Here is a 7,096-nt window from a genome sequence, read left to right as displayed (position 1 = left end):
AAGCACAGCTAAGAGGGAGATGAGAGAAGAAACAAAGTTGATGGAGGTCATGCCGAGACAGATCTTTCTGAGATAACTAAAGCAAAGAAGCTAAAGAGTGTGCAAAAGCTGATCACGAACAAGCATATGAAAGAGAACGGATACACGAAACTCAATCAGAATTCAGAAGTGAGGTAATTTGTAGAGTATTAAGTAATTCATGAAATTGGTACTATATGCCAGTTATATTCTTTCGACATGCCAATTATAATTTTGGAATGTTGTACACTGTTCTTGCGTTTCTTTTTTCGTTCCCTGCATTAAGGTGTTCCTGCATGTGGTAAGTAGTTTGCAATTTGCCTTCTTAGAACCTATTTTGGATCTCTATAATATCGAGAACTTCATATGATTTGTGTATCTTTTTATGTATTCCTTTTAGATGGAAAGTTAGTCTTAGTCTCATATTGTGTAAAAGTGTCTGGCTTTGATTTCAAAATATGAACATAGTACAAAAGATGTTAATTTTTGTGCTTATCAGGTTTTGCTCCGTCCACTAAAACATTTTCAGGCACATTTTTGCATGCCCAGGGGAGAAGGAAGGAGATTAAGATTTTATTTAGAAGTCTCTTATGTTTCTACTGTGATTACTTAGAACTCTTAGCTCCCTTCTTGAAAGCGTCAATTTCAGCTAGAAATATTTATATATCAATCTACTTCTACATTTAATCTAATTCGGTTGGATTACATGTACTTGATTAGTGTTTTTTTTTTTTTGGTTGCAGTTATTGTTGGTTTTATTTATTGCTATCAGCATTAAATGTGTCTTCTAGTGATTTTTTATCTTGCTCAGAGTGTATATATAGTTCTTAGAGAAGCAGATCATGTGCGCCAATCCCAGTTTAGGAGATACATATCTGGATATCTGTCCCTTATGAAGATTTTGTTTCTTTAGTGAGAGTATTTGTTGTTTGATGGGCATTTGATGTAGCTACTGTTGGCATTTCTGACATCCATATATGTTGTGTGATTTACACTTGCATGAGAAAATTAGTTAACTACCACTCATTATATGTTTGTGTGTTGCTCCGAGGTCTGGCACTTGCTTGATTATGACGGAAGTCAGTTGTTTGTTGGCTAGTTATTTTATTATAAATTAGGGATATGAAAAGTTTTCTAATAAGGTATTCTTCAATTGCATGGTAAATGGCAAAAACTCCAAACCTGTTCGCCATACACGTATAACCAATGGCTATTAACACACACTTGCCTCTTTTCATTCATGCGAGTTTTACTTGATGGAGAGTTTAAGAAAGAAATTGAAATTTTTGGCACTTTAATCTCTTCTTCTTTCTTTTTGTTTTCCACCCGGTGTCTAGAACCCGCATTGGAGCCCGAATATATTTTAATTTGCGCCGCGTAAAGCCCCATTTAGGGGAAGCGCTCCCTACCAAGAATCACTTTAATCTCTTCATAAAAACACCTCCCAAACCCAATTATAGTCAAGTTCTGAAACTAAAACCCTTTCTTTCGTCTAGATTTTCAGTTAAGAGACAATCTCAAAAAGCAAAAGAAATATGTCAGTGGAACACGTTGAAGAGGTTCCTGATCCGGTAAGCATTCTGCAAAGGATAGAAAATGAGCATGACGACTTGACGGATGATAAAAAGAAGCAAATCAAATTGATTAAGACAGAGCTATGGTTTCTGGGTAGATTTCTCCTGTTGGAGCGTGACTGGAGCAACAAATCCATACAAATGCAGATTAAAAGTCTCCTGGTATTTGCAGAAGATATGTACCGCTCTAACTTTGATGTTGACCCCTCGTATGTGGTACAAACGATTGAGAAGTTCAAATACATTATCCCAACAAATTATGATAATTATACAAAAACTCCAGCTCCAGTTACTACTCCTCTAACCCACGTACATGTAGTGGAATACATAGACAACGTTGTACAGAATCTCGAGGACCTGCTGATTGTTCGCCTTGACAAGCCGCTTGCGGATGCAGAGTCTCAAATGGAAGTGGTCGTAAAGGAGTTGAAAGCACTGAAGAACTTTGTCTTCTTTCTGGGAGAAATATGCACCTCAGCACTCTTAATCAAGTTATGGGAAACTTTCTTGCGTCATGTTAAATTTGCAGCTACCCTCGCAGCAATTATTTACTACTTGCCTCGTTACGAGCTGGTTTCCGATTTGCTTGAGGATGTGATTAAGCCTATCAAGCGAGACGTCCGAGTCATCGACACTGACGTCCTGAGATATGCTTCAAAGTTATCAGACAACACTATTAACAACTTGTCCCTAATTGAAGCCATTGATGGATTCATGGACAGTCTTCTGCACATGTCCAGAGAATTAAGAGGGTTGTCTTCCTTGACTACGCATAAAAAAGAAAGCCTTGCAGAACAGCTTAACTCGTTGAAAATCATTCTGAATGAGTTAACGTTGATAACGACATTCAGGATGAGATGGGGATTCATTTCTTCAAACAGCTTGTGAGGGTGATCATTGATGCTGGACTTGTTGTTTACTCCTTGGGTGATAGCACCAAGGAAGTTTGGGACAAAGAGTCGCTTCTTCTATATGGCACGATTCGGTCTGTCAAAACAGAGATTTACCACAAGAGCCGAGAGTGGGTAACATCTCATTTGCCTAAGGATGATAAATTGTCCTTTTCGAATTACCTTCTTGACAGCTTGAAGGAGTTCCTTCCCATTCTGCTTCACTTGCTTCTATGAAGGATCAACTTGAAATAGTCCATGAGGAGCTTAATTTTTTCGAACCTTTCCTCATATGTGTTGCAGAACAAAAGCAATAACAAACATAACAAACTTCAATATAATGTTGGAAGAGTCGTTGATCAGGTTTATGAGGTAGAGTACATACTTGATTGTTTTGGAATTAGAGGTGTACCTCTTACTTATCTTACAATGTGGCTCTCGGAAATCATAAGGGAGATTGAGATTAGTAAGACAGGAAAACAAGATGACAAGTGCCTCTCATGCTACCTATGAAGAACTGGTTGGTTTTGGGGATGTCTGGATCACTATAAAAGGTCAACTAGTTGGAGGATCACGAGACCTGGACGTTATTTCCATTGTGGGTATGGCCGGATCAGGTAAAACGACCCTTGCTCAAAGTTTTATCAATGATAATGTAATTGTTTCCCATTTTGATTTCTGGGAAGAGTGTCATGTTTCACAAGAATACGCGCGTGAAGACTTGCTACTTTCCATTTTGAGTTCTGCTAATCATAATAAACCCATTGAAATTAGTAAAAGAGGTGCTGATGAATTAGCTGATAGACTACGAAAAACTCTACTGCCAAAGAGAGATCTCTTAATCATTGACGATGTGTGGGAAGTAATAGCATGGGAGGACTTGAAATTGTGCTTTCCTGATACTGGAAATGGTAGTAGAATCATTTTGACCACTAGACATAAAGAAGTTGTTTTGTTTGCTAAATGTGTCACTGCACCCCAATACTTGCGTAGTTTGGACGATTCAGAAAGTTGGTTGTTATTACAGAAAAGGGTATTTGGGGATGAAATCTGCCCAGAAGAGCTAAAAGAAGTTGGGCAAAACATAGCAAAGAAGTGGAGGTAGTAATATAGAAGGTCACCCAACATAATGATCTCTCAAGCTCATGTTTCTTTGTTTTGTAACAGTAAGATCACTCAACTTTTCCTATATCACATCAAAAGTCACTCAATAAATATTTGGCCAATAAAATATGACATGACATTTAATTTAGTCCACATAGACTCTTTTTTTTTCCTCAGTCCACATGGCAAAAAGACCCGACCCGAGCCAAACCCAAAACCCTTATTAACCCTATTCTCTTTTAATTAAAATAAAGTTTCGCTCTTGTTGAGAAAAATTGGCCCATCATTTTACGAAAATTGTGTTTTCTTCTTTTTCCTTTCTCTCAGGCGAAGTTCATAAGGATTTTTTGAATGACATAAGAGAATAGTCAACTATGAAGAGAATAGTTGCAAATTGCCTGTTATTTTGTTATGGAAGGTATATGAGAAATCTTATTTTGTTACTGATTTCTTTGTTTATATCTTAGCATATCCTTATTTTGTTATGTCGTTAAAAAAATCTTTATGGATTTCGCCTGAGAGAGAGAAAAGAAGACGACACGATTTTAATAAAATAGTGGGACAATTTTTTTCAGAGAGTGAAACTCTATTTTAATTAAGAGAGAATAGGGTTAATTTGGGTTTGGGTCGGGTCGGATCTTTTTTCCATGTGGACTGAGAAAAATAAAAAGGATAAGTCCATGAGGATTGAATTAAATGACATGTCATATTTTATTGGCCAAATATTTATTGGGTGACTTTCGATGTGATATAGGGCAAGTTGAGTGACCTTGTTGTTACAAAATAAAGAAACATGACCTTGAGAGATCATTATTCATAGATGGGTGACCTTCAGTGTTATTACCTCCAAAGAAGTGTAATGGGCTACCACTTTCCATTGTTTTAGTGGCTGGCTTCTCGCGGAAGATGGATAAGACTGAAAGATGTTGGTCGTGGATGGAATTAAGTTTTGGGGAAACAGTGCAGGATGGCGCAAAGGATTTAGTAAAATTAAGTTATGATGATTTACCTTACAAACTGTAACCATGCTTTCTATATTTTGGAGTATTTTTAGAGGATCGAGAAATTTCAGTGTCAAAATTAACAAACTTATGGATCGCTGAGGCATTCATAAAAAATGATGAAGAGAAGTGTTTGGAGGATATGTTAAAAGATTACTTGGAGGATCTTATTGGAAGAAACCTCGTCATGGTAACCAAAAGGGGATCAACGGGGAAGATCAAAGCATGTCGTGTGCACGATATAATGCTCGACTTCTGTAAGGAGAAAGCTACGGATGTTAATTTTCTTTTGTGGCTAAAAAGGTATTTACCTCTCTATATGTTTCTCTAAGTTGTGATTAATTCAGACTTTTTCTCTTGTTCCTTATCCTACTTTCATTCTTCATTCCAGGAATCACAATTCCAATCCTCCACATTTTTATTCTGAAAGACCTATGCACCGCCACTTATCATTTTATTCTAATCGGGATGATCTTGCTGGATGGAGGCCATCATGCTCACACGCTCATTCTATATTATTCAGGGAGCTTAGCGATAATACATGTTCTTCAATGGGACATGCCTCTATCATTTTTGGCAACTTCAAATTTCTCAGGGTGTTGGATTTGGAGGTCGTTGTTGTGGAATCTTTTCCCACTGAGATTCCTTGCTGTTCAAACTACTAAGAGTTCTATTCCATCATCTATAGACTATAGAAAACCTCTGGAATCTTCAAACGTTCATAGTCAAAAGAAATGGAGGACAAGTATGGTTGCCAGATACTTTTTGGAAGTTGAGTAAGTTGAGATATGTTAGCATTAGTGATAGCGCTTTGTTTGATTTACGTGGTGCACAAGAATCCCGTGATAGAAGTCCCTCGAAACTGGACAATTTGGAAACACTTTCCTCAATAAATGTTTCCAGGGTGAGCAATATAGAGAGCATGGTAAGAAGAACACCCGATCTTCGAAAGTTAAGAAGAATGAAAATCGGTTTCCTGTATTAGACTCATTATATCGACTTGAAACACTAAATTTGGTTTTCATTGGTATATCAGAGATAGGTCCTTAAAGATTAAAATTTCCAATGAATCTCAAGAAATTAACGTTATGCAAATTTCCTTTGCCATCTGCTGAAGTTTCAACCATTGGCAACCTGCTCAACCTTGAGGTACTAAAGCTGCAGCAAGTTGCCTTTTAAATGGACGAATGGGAAGTGATAGACAACGAGTTCCCTCGGCTCAAATTCTTGAAACTAGAAAATCTCACTCTCTCAAAATGGGAAGTGTCTGATGAAGCGTTTAGTTTCCTTAAGAAATTGGTATTGCATGGTTGTTTACATCTCGAAACAATCCCTTATTGTTTCAAGGAATTGGATTATCTGCAATATATTGAGGTACAATCATGCAGTGAAGATGTTGCCTACAGAGTCAGAAGTATCAGAGAAACACAAGATGATAACGGGCACAATTGTGATGTTAAAGTCTTTACTTAGCATTAGAAAAATGAGGCTGCAAGTCTGCAGCCTTCAGTTCATTTCCATTCTGATTGCAGGTACAATCTTAAGCAAATACTGCTAATTTATCACTCATTTCTGCTCCCTTGAATATATTTTCGTATTGACATGCTTATACGTACCTTGTTCAAAACTTTAGCTGTCCTTAAAAACTTCTCCATATAAAATTTCTTTAGTGTTCCAGTGAAATTTCTATTTATGGCAAAAATTGTAAGGGAGTTTAGGGCGGAGGAAGTGAGATGTGTGGCTAGGAATAGAATGAACTCCATTTCTCTGAGGATCAATTGTAACAGACTTTATCCTTCTTTCTTTCTATTCTTTTTAAATTTTTATGACCTACATATTTATTTTTTTGGACAGTGTAGCTATTGCTTCTTGTTGCGACTTGTAGTTGAGGTATGCTTCATGCTACTTGTTGGAGGATGATGTGATGGTTGTTTGGTGCAGTTGTTGATGCTTTGTCTCTCTACTGTATGTTATACTTTTGTGGCTTGTTGCACTACTAGTCTTACGATTTTTTTTAAATAAGTTATGACTTTATCCTTCTAATGTTTATGGTTTGGTGGAACGTTTGTTGATTTCTTCATGATATTGTATGGCATTTCCTTTTACAGATTATGATGTTATGTTTCCTCTTTAATATGGATTGTTAGGAGATTGTAGTTAATTTGTATCTAGGTTACTTTTGTACTTGTATAATTTATACGTCTTATGACACTCTTCCTTTTTTATTTCCCACCCGGTGTCTAGTATCTACTTGGGGGTTGATCCAGATTCGGGCAGCGAAGTCCCACTTTAATTAGGGGTGAAGGGCTCCGGTGACTCCATTCCCAAGGCTAGAACAGGAGACGTTAAGGATGGAGCAGTATTTACCACCCTACCACAACCTTTGGTGGTTTTTTGGCACACTTACGTACTCATATCAATTTAGGTATTAATTATGTGCGGTCACCAAAATAATTGCTCCAAGTAACGAAGGGCTTCATTGGATGCTCTCCATTTTGCGAGTCTGAGA

The 7,096-nt window shown here is 37.2% G+C and overlaps 1 pseudogene; it reads left to right on the top strand.

Moving 5' to 3' along the window:
- The first annotated feature begins 1,525 nt into the window (after positions 1-1,525).
- Positions 1,526-6,157, top strand: LOC132614988 (putative late blight resistance protein homolog R1A-3; annotated as a pseudogene).
- Positions 6,158-7,096: the final 939 nt, after the last annotated feature.

Source organism: Lycium barbarum, chromosome 10 (genome assembly GCF_019175385.1).
Source record: "Lycium barbarum isolate Lr01 chromosome 10, ASM1917538v2, whole genome shotgun sequence".
In the NCBI taxonomy this organism is placed as follows: Eukaryota; Viridiplantae; Streptophyta; class Magnoliopsida; order Solanales; family Solanaceae; genus Lycium; species Lycium barbarum.
This window is presented reverse-complemented; position numbering and strand designations above follow the sequence as displayed.